General features: G+C 37.9%; 1 non-coding gene across 1 annotated transcript; it reads left to right on the plus strand.

The window, feature by feature from the left end:
• Positions 1-19,794: 19,794 nt before the first annotated feature.
• On the plus strand, positions 19,795-19,957 carry LOC118758142 (U1 spliceosomal RNA). Its single transcript, XR_004995563.1, has one exon. It is a non-coding gene; the product is annotated as a U1 spliceosomal RNA (small nuclear RNA).
• Positions 19,958-20,622: the final 665 nt, after the last annotated feature.

Raw genomic sequence — 20,622 nt, forward strand, 5'->3', positions numbered from 1 at the left:
TATGGTATATCTCTCCATGGTATACTTTCAGCCATTGAAAAGAATGAAATTTGGGCCTGGCGTGGTGGCCTTGCTGCTAAAGTCCTCGCCTTGTAGGTGCTGGGATCCCATGTGGGTACCGGTTCTAATCCCAGCAGCCCCACTGCCCATCCAGCTCCCTGTGTGTGGCCTGGGAATGCAGTCAAGGCTGGCCCAATGCCTTGGGACCCTGCGCCATGTGGGAGACCCAGTAGAGGCTCTGGGCTCCAGGCTTCAGATTGGCACAGCACCGGCCATTGCGGCCACTTAGGGAGTGAATCACCAGAAGGAAGATCTTTCTCTCTGTCTCTACTCTTCTCTCTAACTTTCCATTAAAAATAAATCATTTTAAAAAATGAAATTCTACCATTTGCAACAAAATGATTCCAACTGGAGACATTGTTTAGTAAAATAAGCCAATCCAAAGAGGAAAAATATCATATATTCTCTCTAATATAATTCAACATTCATGTAAAATAAAAAAAACCAAACAGATATATAGGTAAACAAGTGTTTACATTTGTGTTCATAGATGAGTTGTGTGTGAAGATACGCTTTAGTAGCCATCTCTACTTTCAAATAAAAGTAGGACTTCTAGGGACACTATTCAATGTACCTGACAACATGACACTAAATTTTCCACCTTTGTTTATACCTACAATGACATAATGCACTTAAAAATCAGAATTTGAAACTATGTAATTTCATGTATCAAAATTTGGAATTTTACTGGCAAACATAGCTGATATTTGTTTATGCTTGCTTTCGGAGACTTGGAAAACTAAATCAATTTTAAGACGTATTCATAGGTGTGATTTTTTTAATAGAGGTCATGGATTATATATTTTATTTATTTTAATATCATTGGCTCTTCCATTTTTAAAAAAGATATATATTTTTATTTTTATTGCAAAGTCAGATATACAGAGAGGAGGAGAGACAGCGAGGAAGATCTTCCATCCATTGATTCACTCCCCAAGTGACCACAATGGCCAGTGTTGTGCCTATCTGAAGTCAGGAGCCAGGAACCTCCTCTAGGTTTCCCACATGGGTGCAGAGTCCCAAGGCTTTGGGCTGTCCTCGACTGCATTCCCAGGCTACAGGCAGGGAGCTGGATGGGAAGTGGGCCACCGGGATTAGAACTGGCGCCCATATGGGAGCCCGGTTAGTTCAAGGCAAGGACTTTAGCCACTAGACCACGGTGCCAGGCCCTGGCTCTTCAATTTAAGTTACTGTTTGTGGTGTGGGCATTTGGTCTAGCAGTTAAGATGCCCACATGCCATATCTTAGTACCCTCAGTCAATACCCAGCTCTGATTCCTGCTTCCTAACAATGAGCACTTTGGGAAGCAGTGATAACAGGCCAAGTAATCAGGTTCTTGCCATGTATGTGAGAGACTTGGTTTGAGTGCCCAGCAACTGGCCTTGCTGCTGGCTTTGACATTTGAGGAATGAACTAGCGGATGGGAATTCCAGCACATTCTCTCTCTCTCTCTCTCTCTCTCTCTCTCTCTCTCTCTCTCTCTCTCTCTGTTCCTCTGAAATAATAATGTTTAAAAAGAATAAAAGAAATGAAGTCAAGAAAATATTTAACTCTACCCTATTGTTTTACCTCACCCATACCAGACTTTAGATCATTACTCGATTTTTTTTTAATTTTTAAACAATGAGCATCTGCAATACATTTTAAAATTACTCAGTTAAAAAAAAAATCCAGGTTCTGTCCAGATTGTCCTGGTTTTCTGTGTCTTACTACTAACTGCAGGAAGCTGCAAAATATTTCTTGTAACATGGGTTTAAAGATATGCTCATGTTAGCACAAAAATTCATGCAGTCCATGCATAGCTGTTTCAAAATTTACACTTCCACAAAGTGTGACAAATCCTCAGTGTCCTGCAGAAGTGGGCTGGTCTGAAGGATCAATGACGTGATCACCTCATCCATTGTAGATTTATGGTTTTAATATAGTTAACCATCACCTCTAGAAAGAAACTTCTGGAAGTCAGCCAAAACATTACAAGAATCATTTCCCTGAGCGACAGAGGATAACTGCTAAACTTCAGTTAACTTTTGTGTTATAAAAACCACTTTATTTTTTACTTATCACTGTGATTTCAACATTCCCTTCTACTCATGGTTTATTCTGCATGAATAGGTTGAGTACACAATTTAAATTTTTATGTTCTAAAATTCTGAATATCCAGGTTTTTAAATGGCTACTGACACCAGAACCTTTTTGCTAACTAGATAGTTAGAAATGGAAAAATCTAAATGTTTCCATTATAAAGCCCATAGGCTCAAAAGCACATCCTGAAAATAAATTTTTCTTTCTAAATTAGATAGACAAAATCTGCCGAAGCAAAGCAGGTAAAATTGCAGCCTGTAATACTGGTATCCCCTGCAGACACCGGTTTAAGTCCCAGCTGCCTCACTTCCAAGCCAGCTCTAGCATATTAAGTTATTTCACCTCATGCTATTCAAAGCTTGTATTGTGTACGACATGAAGACAATTGTTCTAAAAGTAATTTTCTGATACTGTAATGAACAAATGATTTAAAACAAAATTCTATTTTGTGGGCAGTGCATATAAAATACTGTCCTCTATATATTAGGGAGCAGAGAGATATACAGCCCAGCGTAACATGAGAGATTGTTCTCATTCATGAATCAAACATACATTGGAAGTCAAATGCTATTCAAAGGTCCAAACAGTGTTCTTATGAGTCTAAAAGCAGCCTTTGTGCTTTATATAAAGTTGGAAAGTTGTGGAAACGATAATAGGTAGGTAACACTCCAAAACAAATTGTATCAGAGGAAACAAATCTCAGGAAGATAGTAAAACACACAGAAGCTGTAAAATTGCAATACATTTGGGAAACAATGTTCTATGCTAGACAGAATGGAACATTAGTTACGCTGTGAGAGATGACAGCTGGCTCAGTGAGAAAGTGGAGTACGTTCCTTTCTAAAATGAACCACCCTTTATTGCATGGTGCCAATGCTAACCTGACACTTTCATAAGGTCCACTAGCAAGTATATTCTCTTGAAAAACCTCTCTGAGCTTTCCAACTTGAAATAAATGGCTGTTTCTCTGACTTCAATAGTAATTTGTTTGGCCATTTGGTCATGGAAAATTATGACCTCCAAATATATATGTCCAAACTTTTTCACGGAAATGAAAATTCAGAATGTTTTGTACATATAAAATGCTGCATAGAATCTACTGAAATTATAAATCTAATTAATTAAAACGTTTTGAAAATAATTAACTATGGAAGGCTATACATTCCTAACTAAGGAATATGGCAAGCAAATAAGGTGACTTTGAACATGCTTCAAATGGTAGTTACATTTGTGAGTGATATTTTTTCTTTATTTTAAAAATAAATATTTGATTAGTTCACTTATTCAGTTGTGGCTAAGAATATTGTATTAACAATAATACATTATACTGAGTTCCTCAGGCTTAAAATTGAGCCTCAGTAAGATATTATTAATGTTGCCTAATGTAAAAGAAATATTAAAGTGATTTAGCCACTAAAATCAATAATTCAAATAAAAGAGACTATTTTGACCAGCTACTCATGAAATAATGGCTACATCTTCAAGAAAATGATTATTTCTAATGGAAACTGGAAAAATAAAGCTGTGATAAATGCATGAGTCAAGTTTTTTCCAAAAAAAAATTATATGTAAAAAGTAAGGAAAATTGAATAATGATGTAGTTAATTGAAATGTAATACATATGCTAATGTCTTCATTTGAAAATTCTCCATATATCTTCAGAGCAAGTTTACTTTTATTTCCTAGTTAAATCAATAGAATATTCCAGATATCAGTTTTTCTCAGTGCAAATATCCTATCCATCAGCTTACGATTTGCCCCTCTTCATTATATAACCACAAACATTACTTCATTTAGAGTAGGGTGAAAGTGTTGGCTGTGCCAAGGTACTGTGTCTCCCATTACCCTCGCCTGGAATAAGGACCCTGGTCTTGCCCACTTGGGCAGCCCTACTCCACCTGGTGTTCCCAACAACAAGATGTGACTCTAAAATCAAGTTATTATACAAATCCCCTTTCAATTTTCCTCTATTCATTTTAATTTTTTGAGAAAGAAGAGAGAAGAGGACGAGGAGGGGCAAGAGAGAACGAGACACAGAGAGGGAACATCCACGCACTGTTAAACTCCTCGAATGCCTGCAGCAGCAGGAGACGGACCGGGCCAAAACCAGGAATCACAGACTCAGTCCAGATCTCCCAAGCGGTGACAAGGACCCAAATACCTGAGTCATCACCTGCCACTTCCACAAGTGTTCATTAGCTGGGAGTGAAAGTGGCGTAAAGTGATGTTTTTTTTTTTATCATACGCTCCAATATGGGTTTCCAGTGCCCTAAGAGGCAGCTTAATCATAATGCGGAACACCTCTTCACTTTACTCAGTGTAAGTTAACAAATCTCATCTCTACCGAATGAGTTTTAGAAACCTTTCTGTGCGGAAGACAAATATGGACAAAGGTGCCATTTCTATCTTGGACCAGAGAATACATACATACTTCTGCAGAAATCATTATAATGAAACACTGGTGTGGTAAGGGTTACGACAGTGTCCTCCATGAAGTTAGAGTGAACTAACTTGCCCCAGATCCCTGAACAGAGTACTAGCAACACATCACCACAATAAACCACCCTGTTTGACTTTTCCTTAGTTGCTGGAAGTCCAACCTTCCAACCTCCATTTTGTAAAAACAGCCCTTGGTGGACTTGATCACTTGATGACATTTCTGTCTCTTCTACTCAGCTCTAACCAGCATCATAGTAGTTATGTCTAACTGCTCACTGTATCCCTTGAACCTAACATTGTACCATATCCACAGATGCCTGTTGAATAAACACACACGTGTGTGCACCAAGCATCCTCCCTTAGGAGGCAGAACTTCAACATAGACTGGGGGTTGGAGATGGAGTGGACACAATTCAATCTGTATTTACTCTTCCTAATTAACAGAGAACAAGTTCTGGTGCAGGAACATCAGCTGTCTCATAGAATCAACAAAGTGACAGAAATTAAGGTAGTGTGCTGGGGAGCAGGAATGAAAAATCAAGGCTGTGCCACAGTAATTGTTGGGTCAGGTATCCGTAACTGCTTTTCAGAGCCCTTACCTCCAGCACCAGCCTCACATAATTTCTGTGTGTGTGTCCTTCTCAGATGTGAAGATTCGTGGGAATCTGTTATTGGCTAATAAAAGATCATACATAAATAAGCAATGTCATTTAGACACAACACTGCTAAATGATAATACCTCTCCAGTGTAAGATTCTTCAAAACACAACTTAATATTATCCATAATTTTCAGGAGCCAATGACATCTTCAGGAACCAGTAGCTTAGTCTCTGTCTCTCATTAGTAGAAGTTCAATAAGGAATCAAATAGAAACGGACAGCATTTGACACTTCCTAACTGTGACTTAACCCATGATACAAGTTCTGACTGTCAGGTCAGTAGGAGATGCACCCACTAGCCAAAGGAGACCAGGCTCTCATTGAGGTTCCTGCCTCTCAATCTTTCTGTCTCCCCTACTCCACAGGTGACTCACTGGCAGCAGCTCAAAGTTCCCTTTGGCCTCTGATTGAGTTTGGTGACAGGGGATTAGAAGGAGGGAAGTGTGAGATGCATGTGTTCATTCGCCTTGTATCTCCCCATGTCCTCACTGAAGGTCCTAGCATGCAGGACTCCCTAGCTCCTCCTGCTGGAAGTTTCCCTGTCCCGTGGCGCTTCAGACATCCAGGACTTAAGGGTTCCTGTTCCAGCACTACTCAATGTATGTCTGAGTCCATAGCTTCCTTTGATAAGCAAAGACATCTGCTTCTTCTTTGAATTAGGGACTCATCAAAATCACTTAGCCTTAGTTAATGATTATTTGGAGTTTGGTCTGGATGTTAAGATGCTGTGTGATACTGGAATGCCTGTGTTAAACGTTTGCCCCAGCTCCTGATTCAAGTTTCTGGGGAGGCAAGTGGCGACGACTCACGTGATTCAGTTCCTGCCACCACATGAGAAACAGAACGAGTTCCTGTTCTCAGCTTGGCCTGATCCAGCTATTAACGTTGTAGTGAATGAAACAGCGGATGTGAATTGCTTTCGCCTCTCTTTCTCTATCTGCTTTCCAAAATTAACTAACTCTATTTTTTAAGTTACATTACCTCATTCTTCTAGCAAATGTCATAAGCATAAATAATGCTAGTTAATGTACAATGCATGATAATACTCAGAGCTGTTGTGCTGAGCTCCACGGAGAGAGCATCAGAATGAGGGCGAGGCAAACAAATCCTGGGTGATCTCATGCTTCACTGAGCAAAAACAACCACACAGGGGTTAAAAAAGTCAAGAGGGAAATACTGCCATACGCCTTTGTTGTTCAGATTCCCCGGCAAGGGCACACGCCAAGCATTCTGATCCCTCCATCAACATCTCAGAATTGTCTAAGAGGGGTCAGAGGTGGGGAGGGCCATGTCTACTGAAGACAAAGGAAAATGTGAAAATCATGCAAAGGCAGGCAAACTCATTATCATAGGGAAAAAAATCTGGATCCCAAGGGCAGGAAACAGGAGTGTTGAAGCATCTCAGTGAAACCGAAGACCTCGTTGTGCCCTTTGTTGTTGTTTTAATATCTTTCCAAACCCAGAGGAGAGCATCACAGCTTATGTACTGGGGATGCTGCAAAGACTCCAGGGGTGCTGTGGAATAATACCAGAGCTGCACACAACCACAGCCTCAGCAAGAGGCTTCAGCTAAGCTGAAGCGAGGGCCTAAGGAGATATGGGAGCCCGACGCACCAAAAGGGAGAGGTGCCTAAGAGCAAAAGAGAAAGGGAAAGAAGGAAGAAAGATGAGGATGAATAAGTCAGTGCTAGCACTTTTCGCCCTGGTGTATACAATTTTAACCTCGCTGTACACGACTCACCCCTTATAAGAAAAAGATCTGAAATGTAAAATTTGTGTTTAAACTGTACAGTGCTTTTTTTCCTGATCCAAATGCATTTTTGGGAGCCCTGTGCTGGGGTGTCTGCAGCAACCACTAACCTTGCCTCTTAGAGTGTAGAGGTGATTAACTGGCACGGAAATGCAGAGCAGGTTGTAGCTGGTGCACAACACAAATTATTTATATATGTGGATGCTAGCTGGTCACCTTCAGTTGCCTCTGACACAGCTTACAAAAAATAACTGTTGTAGAGTTAATTGAATTCCACACCCCATTTGCGAAATAAATAAAGCTGCAACTATTTTGTTAACATTTTGCATGCCTCTCTAAAACACATTTTTAACAAAAAGAATATGATTATAAAGGTCATAATGGTTCTGAAAATGCTAAACTGTGCTACGCAAGTTATCATTTTGAGCATATTAATGTGGCAATATTGCCACATTTCTATTTCAAGGGCCAAATTTGATGAAAACCCCGTGTGGCATAGGATAAAATTGATGCAATAAAAATGTCCCATCCAAAGGCTTAAAATAAACCTTAATAAACCAATATTTAAAAAATAATGATTGTAATTCCAAGCAGAATGATGTCATCTTACCGATCCCAATGCTATCATCACAGCATGATAAACTGAGCAGTTTAATTTGATTAAGCACAATTAATCGACAAGGAACATATTAATCAAACAAACATGCTGAGCACACTGAAGACAAAAAATGTCATCTTTGGAACACCAAGCATTTCTTTTCTTTTCATTAGCTGCACTGAAACATGGAGATATTTATACTTGAAAATTGCATTTCAGTTTTGCTGACTGGGTAGTCAGAAACAGCCTGAGAGAAATGAGGCTGTGTGGTAGCTATCACAATTCTGAAGCATCCCATCCCCAGAGTCTGACACAGGTCTGACCCGCAGGATGCTCATGCAGAGATGAAGTTAGCGTCCACATCAGGGAACAGCTCCTAAAGACTTCAGAAAATGTATGAGGATCACTCAACTTCCCATGCACAAACATAGAGTCCTTCAGTTGCATGTTAGGATTCTTTGAGGTACCTGCCTATTGTCTAAGAAGCAAGCCTAAGCACATGTTTGCACCTGTTACCTCCTACCATTCTCTCTTCTTCTTTCACATACTGCATGCACTATTCATAAATCTATTTAGGTTAACATTAAAAACTCTTTGATGATCAAAACTGGGAAGAAGTTGTTTTGGTTCATCCAAAGCACCTGCATGTTTGAATTAGGGGTAAGCACAGAACCCAATTCACGGTCAAATTTCCTCCTCTCTCAACTTGTTCTATCTAATCACCATGGTCACCTCCATCTGCTCAATGAGGAATGATTGTACATGGATGGTCTCTCATGGGGGGTTTCTGGGACCCTAAGAAGCACCTATTTCCTAACTACATTCATTAAAGTTCAGTCACATGACTTCACCTAACCATGTATGAGTTAACACATGGACAGAACCACCACAACATGACCTGTTGCAAGTTTTCTTAGCGGAATTCAAATTCAATAAATTTCTTTCAGAAGTTAACAACATAGGAAATTAAAACTAAGTTTCTTTTGGTGTGAAAATGTAAACTGCATATAGTATTCACTGAGTTCACTGTGTATCATGAAAAAGCTAGTGTGGATTTCAGAAAATTTTCACACCAAAATATATGTTTTAGTTCCATTTTCTGCAACTTCTGAAGATCCCTTGACTTATATTATGTAATTCCTTCAGTGTATCAAATACAAAATGTCACAAATCATACTACCCAAAACTTCTTATACATTAATTGTATTTATTATAAATTAATTTCCCCAGGCCAAATATATAAAAAATGAAAAAGAAATACTAGCAACACATTCAAGCCTATTGATTTGGACAACCTTATAAACTGCTTTCCGGAAAGAATAGATCAATTTCGATTTCCTTACAGAGATTGCGAAGGAACTCAGCCCAGTTCACCACATCCCTGCTGGTACTTATTAACACTGCCTCATTCACATCTGTATTTTAAATTGTTAAATTTATATAGGATGAACAAACTTCATGCATTTTTTGTAGGCTTTAGGAGCATAATGATTCTTTCCACCCTTCCCTCCCTCCTTCCTTCTATCACTCCCAATTCCATCCTTCTTCCATTCTCATTTTTTATTTTAATTATTATGACATACTTTCAGTTTATATTAAAACCATAAGCTTAAGCCTCCACTAAGTAAGAGCTTCAATAAATAGTGATAATTTCAATTAATTATTTTAGCCCCTAAAATATTTAAGAAATACTATTCTATCAAGATTACACATTTATCTTTAAAAACATTTTTTGCTTTTATTTTCTTCTCCCTTATTAATTTTCATTTTACTTCCACATCCATTTTGAACTGATTTTGAAACAGGGTGTGAAAAAGACTCCAAAAAATCAAGCACACTTCTTCCTGCCAATTTTCTCAGCATATTTTCTTGATTTGTGAGATGCTTCTCCAATGATTCATTAAGCTTATTTTATCACTGATTAGGTTTGTTTGAAGATAATTGTTTAGGGTATAATTGTTACGGAAATCATCATGTGATCACCAGCTTTAATGTTCACAAGAATAAACGGCCCTGTGTAGACAAGGTCTAATTTTATGAGCTATGGAATCAGTTTCAAAACTGAAGTGTCCAAACTGAAGGTGAAAATGAAGAACCTGGACTAAAGTGGGTGCTGATTACAGCAGATGGAAAAGAAAATGCTCTCGCTTTTCCAAAAGAACATCTTATCTTCTAAATGATCTTTGCTTTGTGAGAGCGTAGTCTGGATGAAGCACCCACACCACCCAGTGAATGTATTTCCTAGGAAATAAGTAAATTACAATTATCAGCTCCTCAAATGCATTTCCTGAAAGATAAGTAAATTGGAATTATCAACTCTTCCCAACTCTTCAGTGGCAACTAATTCATTTGGCAGATTCAAGGCATGGTTCAAAGTCATCTTTAAAACCTATGCTATACAGCACAGAAATAATCAGAATGCAATTGAGATACTATCACAGCAACTCAAAAATATTTTGGGGGGTATTCTTTTTTTAATTTTATGGTACAATTATGTAGGGTCTGAGATATCTCCCAGAAATTCCCACCCCCCAAACTGCTTTTCCCCATATTGTCAGTAGCGTGTTTTTTCGACTCTATGGTGACATATTTTTTTTCTCTCTGACACATTGATCTTAACCGCTAACCTCTTCAGAAGTTGGAGAAAGCAAATCTTGGTTGTTTAAGTGACCTATTCTCAAACCTTTGGTATCTCTTTTGTCATAGTAACCAAAGCAAATTAACACACATACTTAACTTTTTGGTTGTTGTAATGAATACCTAATGCATATATTTTTAAGGAAAAAATACTGTAAATGAGGTTTAGACTTTATTATACAGTGACTGAAGCATCAATCATGAAACGATGTAGTTTTGCAATGGAAAACTGAGAGCATTACTCTTGTCTCCACCACACTGCTAACATGATGTTTGTGAAATGGTCTAACCTGTAATCTTGATGCGATTAATGAAGGATTCTACAAACAGAACGCTCTCTGTGTTAGGTAATCGCTTCCTAATTCCATTACATTTAGCAGCAGTGATTACATTTAGGATGGCTAGATCCCAAAGGTACAAGTTATAATACAGAGGTTCACACCAAGATTTTAGCAGCGATAAGCCACTTACCACTTTCAAGAAACAATCAAATACACCCAGAGTTTAATTTTCAGAGGGTATTTGGTCTCTCCAATTACAAACACATTGACAAGTTTACGGAATATTGCAGACAGGAAAAGCTACAACCATTGAGTGGAAGTGCAGTAAAAAGATAACAGAGAATTGTCTGTCCTAACTTTATTTATTAAGAAATCATCAACTATTTCTTAAATCCAATGATCAAGCAAAGATTTAAATATTAACAATAGTACAATAGCATTTGGGTGCTGGTTCATGTCCCGGCAGCTCCACTTCCCATCCAGCTCCCTGTTTGTGGCCTGGGAAAGCAGCAGAGGATGGCCCAAAGCCTTGGGACCCTGCACCCACGTGGGAGACCCAGAGAAAGCTCCTGGCTTCCAGGTTTGAATCAGCTCAGCTCTGGCCATGCAGCTACTTGGGGAGTGGACCAGTGAATGGAAGATCTTTCTCTCTGTCTCTCCTCTCTGTGTATCTGACTTTCCAATAAAAATAAATAAATCTTAAAAAATTTTAACAATTAAGTAAACATTCAATAAGCCCATCAATTTCTTTTTTTTTCTGTGTATTTTTTTATTAATTATTTTGCATTATGTGACAGTTTCATAGGCTCTGGGAATCCCCCCACCCCTTCCCCTCCTCTCCCCCCTGGTGGATTCCTCCACCTTGATGCAGTATTACAGTTCAAATTCAATCAAGATTCTTTCCTTGCAAACGTATACCAAGCATAGAGTCCAGCTACTTATTGTCCAGATGGGTTGAACGGTTTCTTGGGGAGACCATTTCTGGTCTGAAGTTAGAGCTGGTAGAATATCATCCCAGTCAATTAAGAGTCCCAATATAACATCAACAGCAATTTGCAACATTATGGAATTGACATGGTTTTGAGTAACCAGTATGTTAAAAAAAAAACAAAAAAAAGAAGCAAGTTCTTAACCACAACCTATGATTAGCTCATTGACATTTCAATTTTAGTTTATATACAGGACCGGCTGTTATCTACCTTAAAATGGCTATAAGGTACCATTCAGCTGTCTCGTGTCTATTTCCTTTTAGTATTTAGCCATTTGTTGTGTTGAAGTATAATTTTGCTGATCTTGGCAGATTTTAGGATAATCTAGACTGGCTTGTAACTCTAACAAGACATTTGTCAACAATTAAGGTGCAGAAAATTTTTTTTTGGGGGGGGTGGTGTGCAGGAAAATCCTCAACACCGTGGTGAGGAGTGACTAATCTTTGTGTCCCACCCAGTGAGGCATGAGCCAATCCACGCCAGCTCTTTCCTGTCAGATTCCAAGCTCTACTTTTTGTTGTTTGTCTATTTATTTTAGGTTTTTTTAGTTTGTATGATTGTTTGTTTGCTATGAGGGGTTTTCGGAGCGATCCCGATGGTCATTGCGAGGGAGGGTGGGGGTCCAGAGTTGGAGCCAGGCTCGGACCAGAGAAAGCTCTCCTCCCTGGTCCCGAAGGACGTTTATTGTTCTTCTGTTTCTGCGGACCGGTCAGGACTTTTGGTTGTCTTTCCGATGACGTTGGTTTCTGCACGGTAGTGTTTGGACTTCTTCCATCCCCTGCGGAAGCTCCGGTTGGGGGTGGGTGACCTCAGAGTACTCGGCCTCCGAGGGCATCCAATTCCCTGTGGCCTCCTTGAATAAGCCCATCATTTTCAAAGAGAAGCTTGTCTAGTGTCCTATTCTGGAATATGGAAACATCACTGAGATGAAAGCTATGAAATAACTGCAAAATCAGTTACAGTGTGATGCGCTTTCAAAGTTCCAAAGCTTTAAAGGCAAAAAGGACTCATATCCTAAATCAATAGACTTCACATTGAATGGCCTTGTTTCCTAGAAAAGTAGAGGAACAGCCAAAGCCATAGGATAGTACCTAACAGCCAGAGACCTAAAATCTGTTAGTAATCTTGTTAAGGTGAGCTCGGTATAGTGTTAGAGTCATATTTGCTAAACTGTACCTCTACTGAACTTGACAAAAAGATCCATAAATAGAATGATGTGCTTAAATTGATAGTCTATGAGCTTACCACATTTGAAAAGAATAATTAAGTTTGAGGAATTGATCTAAAAAATAAGTTATTATGTTTTTCATTGCCCAAAGAGGCTGTTATTGAACAATAAGATAGTCAGGCAAATAATTAAGCAGCTTGTTTTTTGTTCATGAACTTTTTAGAACAAGAAAAGCCACCATATTATCCATAAAATCAATACCTATTATAATATGCTGTATGTATAATTGAAATCTGAATAGCTAATTATTTATTAGCTAGCAATCATATCAGCATGCAAAGTGACACATACAAAAAGTATAAAAATATCAAGGTAATAAATACCATATATGCATAATATGAAATGGACAGTGACTAATACTTACCCAAGGACAATCAACTGGTAGAAAACTTTGTTTTGAGATCATCTTTGAGCTTTCAACTGAAGCCTAACTTTAATGCCATTTTTAAACCAAATAAATAAGTATGACACAACATACTCTTTGTATTTTGAAGTTCATGAAATTTAAGCACATATCACCCTATTGCCAAAGTAATGAGCACACACCTAGTAAGCATCTGGGTTAGTTTAATGTTTCCAAAATAACTTGCAATTGCTTTACAACTATCAGGATACGCTTCATCTATAGAGCTTTGCAGCACAAATGCATATGTGAGCATCTGCTTTTATTATGATAGTTCTCTTCATATATTCATCTGTATAGTTACTTAACAATCTATTACCTCTTACATCTATAACAGAAATTTCAGCCCTAGATAGACACACCAGAGGCTGAAAAAAAAATCCTAGATTTAAAATGTAAGTTTTTCTTTTAATTCCAGTTTCCACGAACTTTTTGGAGTACCCTCATACGATTAACTGGCTTCAGGCCTTCTCTTCCTCTGGGCAATGACCCATGGGCACACAATCACAACGGATTTAATCATCTTTTCTCACATAGACTCTCAGCCCTGTGAGGTGACAGCACATTCACCCATTGGTAGATAGAACCGTAGATTAACCCCTGACTCCTGTCCTCTTCTCATTCTTCACACCCAGTAAATCACCATACAACAAATGTCAGTATCTTGATATTTATATGAAGTATCCTTGTCACCTGTAATCTTAGTCCAATACCAGTTTGTGCTTACTCATCCAAAGTTCTTGGATGTTAACTCCTTTAATTATATCACAGTCAGAAAGCCAAATCAGCCCAGTTCTTCTGAAAGCTGAGCAGCATTCTCAGAGCAGTTATCTGCCACCTTCTGCTTTCCTACCACGTCCCAATACACATGTTCTGATTCATACCCTTTATGTTCCACTGTGTCTCCTACCCCTGCATCATTTCAAACTGGTCCCATGTACTTGATACCCTCTTCCATCATCTGTAAGGTAATCACATCCTGCTTCTAGGTAAGGCTTAGACGCACGAATGATCTCCGGATCTCCTTCTGTCTTCCAGCCTAGGTTGAGTTCCATGTCCACAAACAGCCCTCTCTCTCAATGCCTGCGTCTCTTCTCACGATTCCCATGTTATCTATTTGTTTTCTCCTGCACTTGTAAATGGGCAACTTGAAATGAGGAAACTCAGGGCCCGGCGGCGTGGCCTAGCGGCTAAAGTCCTCGCCTTGAACGCGCCAGGATCCCATATCGGTGCCGGTTCTAATCCCGGCAGCTCCACTTCCCATCCAGCTCCCTGGAAGAGGTTCCAGGTTCCCAGCTTCGGATTGGCGCAGCACCAACCACGGCTCACTTGGGGAGTGAATCATCGGATGGAAGATCTTCCTCTCTGTCTCTCCTTCTCTCTGTATATCTGACTTTGTAGTAAAAATAAATAAATCTTAAAAAAAAAAAAAGAAACGAGGAAACTCAGTTCATTAATCTGAGCTTCTTCTGAAGCTGCTGTCCTGCTGTGTCATCTATCCCAGACACTTAGTGACTATAGTGAATGAGTGCATGACTTGAGGAGAAGCCATTGTAATGGAAGAAATCTCACCCCGCAACGTAATTCCCCACCAGAGACTTATTTTTATTTCTAAATTCTACAGCTCTTTGTATATACTCACCTATTCAGACCTAAGTAAATATCAGTAACCTTGTCAGGCCTGAACTCTAGACAGATTCAAACTAGCATCCTAAGTCACCAAAAATGTTGTAGTAAGCAGAGTTCTACATTATTCTAAACATGTCAGATTTCCCCTTATCTCTAAAACTATTTAATCATATAATTTAATACAAATTATTTAAGATTTAGTATATTTAAACAATCTAAGAAGGCTGAGTTATTGAAAAGCTGTGTTGATTTCAGCCACAGAAAGATACCAGAAAAGCAAAGATATGACCACATTCCCAGGGGATGGAATGAAACAAATGTTGGTAGAGAACAGAGAGAACAGAACGAGCCTCAGCTACTCCTCTGAGCCACAGAGGCAAATTTTGAAAATAAAGTCTTCAATAGAAAAGAAAATTTTTTTCAAAGGAGCCAAGCTATCTCCCAGATGAATCAATATTAACACAGAAACACAAGAAACAACAGAAAAAGGAAGGCAATATGAGCTCACAAAAACAAGACAACAGTAAATCAGCATCGGAATGTGAAGATGGAGACATAAATGAAATGCCTGAAATAGAATTTAAAATGATGATTGAAAGACTACAGAAAAGCACGGGCAAACCATTACGTGAAATAAGAAAATAACTACACGACATCATGGCATGGATGAGAAATTCTACAAAGATGGGAATATTAACAAAAATGAGAAATATGAGAAATGAAGTGTTCAACACATCAAATTAAAATTATGGTGGAAAGTTTTAAAAATGCACTTGCAAAGCCAAAAGAAAGAATACTTGATCCAGAAGCATGTCTTTCAAAAATACTTCAAACAAACAAAAAAATAGGAAATAAAAATACTTCAAACAAATAGGAAAAGTCTTATTTGAAGCCTATGGAACAACATCAAACACTCAAATAAAGGAGTTGGAGTTTTAGCAGTCTCAAAAATATGCCAAAAAAACAGCTTAGAAAACTAACCCAATGCAATAATAGCAGAAAATTCCCCTATTTTGGAGAAAGACATAGACAATCAAGTACAGTAAGCTTATGGAATTCCAAATACCTATGGTAAGAAAAAATCTTATTTGTAACATATTATAATAAAATATTAAAAAACTAAGATTTTCAGGACTACCAGATAACCTTTAAAGGAAATTTCATCAAATTGACAGATTTCTCCAAAGAAGCTTTACAGGCAGACAAAATGGAGAGATACAGTCCAAATTCTAAAATACAAATTAAAAAAAAAAAAACCCTGCTAACTCAGAATATTTTTCACAGTAAAAGTCTTACTTATAAATAAAAATATGATCTTCCAAGAAAAATCAAACATCTGAAGAATTTGTTACCACCCAGCCAGCCTTACAAACAATACCTAAGAGATCCTGCACTCAAGAACACAGAAAACTCATCAGAATCACGACAGAATGTGAAGGCAGAAAAGCCAATAAAAGAACCAAGGAGAGAAAACACAAGGACTAGGTGTATTTATGGGAAAATGGCAGATCTGTGGCATTACTTACCACTTACAGTCCTCCATATAAATAAGCTAAATTCTCCAATTAAAATACAGACTGGCTAAATGGAAAGACATATAGCAGCCATGTATTTGATGCCTGCAAGAAACAGATTTCACTATTAAAGACACAAAAAGACTGAAAGAATGGAAAAAGATATTCCATACAAACTGAAATAAAAATAAGTAGGAGTAGCTACACTCATACCAGCCAACGTAGACTTTAGGACAAAAACCGTTGAAAGAGAGAAAGATGATCATACATAATGATTAATGGCTCAACACAAGAAAATATGACTACAGTAAATGCATGTGCATGTAGTGCCAGGCACCCAGTGTTATACAACCAATTGTTCAAGGCAGTTTACATAAACCAGCTTGATCTGGTGAAGAATAGCAGTTTGGGCTGCCTCCATTATCTTGAGTACACAGACTGTTGTCGGAGACCAAGGTCATGGTCCTACGGTGGGCAATGATCTGGAATCCAGGTTGAGGTCTGCAGGCATTGGTCTGCATGAGAGCAACAGCCCCAAGGCCACACAACCACGTACTTTGAGGACACCCTTGGAAAAGCCATATACTGATTTCTGTAATTAGACCATGCTGTTGTTTCTGCTCAACTTCTAGCTATTTAATATAAAAATGGGGCATAGCTGTTAAACTTACATGTCACATCAATTCCTGGAATGAGACACTCTAAGAAATAAAATAAGAAGCTGACACCATGGGTTTTCAGACTTGTCCTTTATAGTCTTCACAGCAGGATTTCCTCTGCACCTGCACTGCATTCTATGAACCTTTATTTTGTGTCTCTGATTTTTTTTTATCTAATTGTGGGTTGTCTCCCTCTTCGATCCTTTCAGACTACGCAGGTCATGGTACCAGTGCTGATGTATCTAAAGGCAGATATAAACTCCACTACAATAATAATGGATAGATCAACCAGACAAAAATTCAACAGAGAAACCACAGAACTTATCCATAGGATAGAACAAATGGACGTACCAGAAATCTACAGCACATTTCATCACATACTTGCAGAAAACACATTCTTTTCATCGGTCTTTGGAACATTCTCTTGGACAGAAGACATGCAAGGCCAAAAAGCCAGTCTCAGCAAATTCAAAAAGGAAATGAAAATCACTTCCAGGAGAAAGGATATTCACTTCAACAAATGGCATTGGGAAAATTAGATTTCCATATGCTAATGTTGGAAACAAGACCCTGACTTTACATCCTACGCAAAAATCATCTCACAATGGCTCAAGCATCTAACCCTAATATCTGAAATTAAATATTAGAAGAAAACACAGAAGAAACCCTGCAAGACATTGACTAGGCAAAGACTTCTTGGTTAAGATCCCAGAAGCCCAGGTAGTAAAAGCAAAGGCAGATAAATGGGATTACACCCAGTTAAGGAGTTTATGCACGTCATAGAAAACATTTAGCAAAGCAAAGCAATCAACAGGAGAAAATATTTGCAAACCATGCATCTGATAAAGATTAATATCCAGAATACATAAAGAGCTCAAGAAATTCATCAATAATTAACAAGCTAGTTAAGAAAATGGCAAAGGATATGAAAAGGTATTTTTTAAAGGATAAAATATAAACGGCTCACAGACGCATGAAAAAATTCTCAAGATCACTAACCATCAGTGAAATGCAAAGAAAAAAACACCCTGTTAACACCTCATCCCAGCTGGAATGGCCACTATCCAAAAAATCTGACAAATGCTGGCAGAGATACAAAGAGAAAGGTACCCTAATACTCTCGTAGTGGGAATGCAAACCATTACAAACACCATGAGAGACAAGATGGAAAGTTAAGATGGATCTACTACATGATCAAGTGTCTCACTCCTGGGAATATATCCAAAGCAAATGAACTCAGCATATGAAAGAATTATATGTGCTTCGTGTTTACAGCACCTCAATTCACAATAGCTGAGCTATTGGATACCCCTAGAAGCCTATCCTATCCTGAGAGGATAAAGAAAATGTATACAAACAAACACACACACACGTGTATATATATAGACACAGACATTTATATATAATGGAATTTTACTTAGCCACAAAATACGTGCCACACAATGGATGCGATTGGAGATCATTATGCTGACTAACAAGCCAGAACCAAAATGAAAAAAATCACATTTTCTCTTACTTGTGGCAGTTGAAACACAGAGAGGATAAAATTGTGTAGATGTCAGATCATTCCGTATATAGTTAAAAATACTGCTTCCTCAAACCATATCAGCAGTCTGCAATATGGCAATATCGAAGCTTATAAAATAAAAGACAAGACTATCAGTTTATATTATAGTTGGTTGTTTTTTTCTAATATAAACTTTTATGTAAGTGTAAATTGATTGAAAAAATATTGAAGGCTTTTAATGGAAATAATGATCAAAACATGAAGATCAGATTTAAAATAAATTCTTCAAAAATATATCTGTTACACATTTATAACTTGAACTACATATTTTATTTCTAAAATATTTATTGGTGAAGGCCTAATGAGATAAGTCACCATCTAGCTCCCTGCCAAGGCAAGAAAAGATTTTAAATGTCCTATTATTTTGCTCCCACGCCCAAAATATAAGGGAAATCTACTCAAGAACAAAGACTAGGTTTCTCCAAAATGATGTTTCAGTGCAAAGACCACACAGGCTTCCTTTCCAAGGAGGATTCAGCTCCAGACTTTGGTTATAATTTCCCATTTGTAAGCAAATCAGGCACTTGAGTGTGTATCCAAAGATTCCCTGGTGCTGAACATGAAGTTATTATGCAATATCTCCCTGAGCTATTGCTGTGCTCAGAACTGAAGTTTAATGACATATGAAGTATGGTGGAGTAGTTGCATACAAAGAGGAATTTTCTTTGGCGTTATATCAAAGAAAAATTGAACCTGAAAAAAAAAAGTTTTTTGAAACTGCTTCCAAAGTAACAGTATTCCCAAGAAGGGAGGCGGGGCAAGGAGGGTATAAAATCTGCAATCAGTTACAGAGTCATAATAATTCCAGTTACAAAGATAGAAATAACCACAGCAAAGACTGTAGCATTTACTCTGGGAAAGGCACCAATAAAAACGCTTCGCGAATTTCAGCCTCACTCATTATCCTAGTAACCTGAACCCAAAAGGGACAGCAATCAAGTAACAGCCTCGTGGAATGTGAAAGGATCTATACGATGAAAGCTACAAAGGACAGATAAAACTACCACAGAATTACATATCACAAACTGAATTTTCCATACATACTTAAAATTGTATTTTAAAATGCAAAAAGGAATATAGAAATTAAAAGTTATTAGCAATATACATGATTCAGCCATCCATCAAAGAAAAGTCTACCTTCCTACTTATATTGTGTCAAACACTGAACATTATTGGAAACAATCTGAAGGGTAGTAAATATTCCTTGCTGGAAATAAACTCATATGCTTTCCAACGAGAGAAATACACAAGCAACAACTAACACAAGGATGACCAGTACACCTCAGCCACATTAGAAAGCTGAGTATCTGGCAGGGGAGATACTATGATCACGAAGGTGGTTTTCCTAGATGAGGCTGATCCATTGCACTCCAGATGTGCTAACCACTGCAATTTCCCCAAATGTGGGAAACTCAACTGCATAATTTATGGTAGTGGGGGACTGTGTTCGTGCTCTCTCCTGAAAAAAAGAAAACAACAACAACAACAACAACAAAAAAACAGATCTTCACAAACCTTCATTTGACCTTCTGTAACCGTATCTTAGTAGGATCGTAACTTCTCAAATTTACCATCTGTAATTCCACAGAGTGTCTGTCCTAAAGCATAAATCATCATGCCACTCCTGAAAACATAGAGATTCCAAGATTTCAAGTGTTCTCCCAGCTGCCTGGCAAGGTATTCAAAATCCTGTATCATCTATTCCTTGCTAATATCTCCAGAACCATTTCTTATGCCTCTTTTTTTCTTTAGTACAGCCATGCTTCCAAAACTGTAATATCATTGCATACCACTTACATCTGCCATAATTCCATACATCTTTACCTCTTTTAGTTGCCTAAATGTTACATTCCTTCAGTTCTGATCTTAACAAAATACTTCTAATAAATAAGACCCATCCATCCAGAAGGTATTCCTATTTCTATTGCCCTTATTTTCTACTGACCACAATATGTACAAATTATTAGTCTACAATTAACTCTCTCCATTAAACAGCATATACATTAGGGTCTCTCAGTGTAGAACAGACCTTTATTGCCCTTTATATCTGTAACAAAATAAACAGTAAACACCATCCAATAGAAAGAAAGAAGGAAGGAAACCAAGTGCTTGAGATTAATAAAAGAT

The sequence above is a fragment of the Ochotona princeps genome, chromosome 18 (genome assembly GCF_030435755.1).
Source record: "Ochotona princeps isolate mOchPri1 chromosome 18, mOchPri1.hap1, whole genome shotgun sequence".
Classification (NCBI taxonomy): Eukaryota; Metazoa; Chordata; class Mammalia; order Lagomorpha; family Ochotonidae; genus Ochotona; species Ochotona princeps.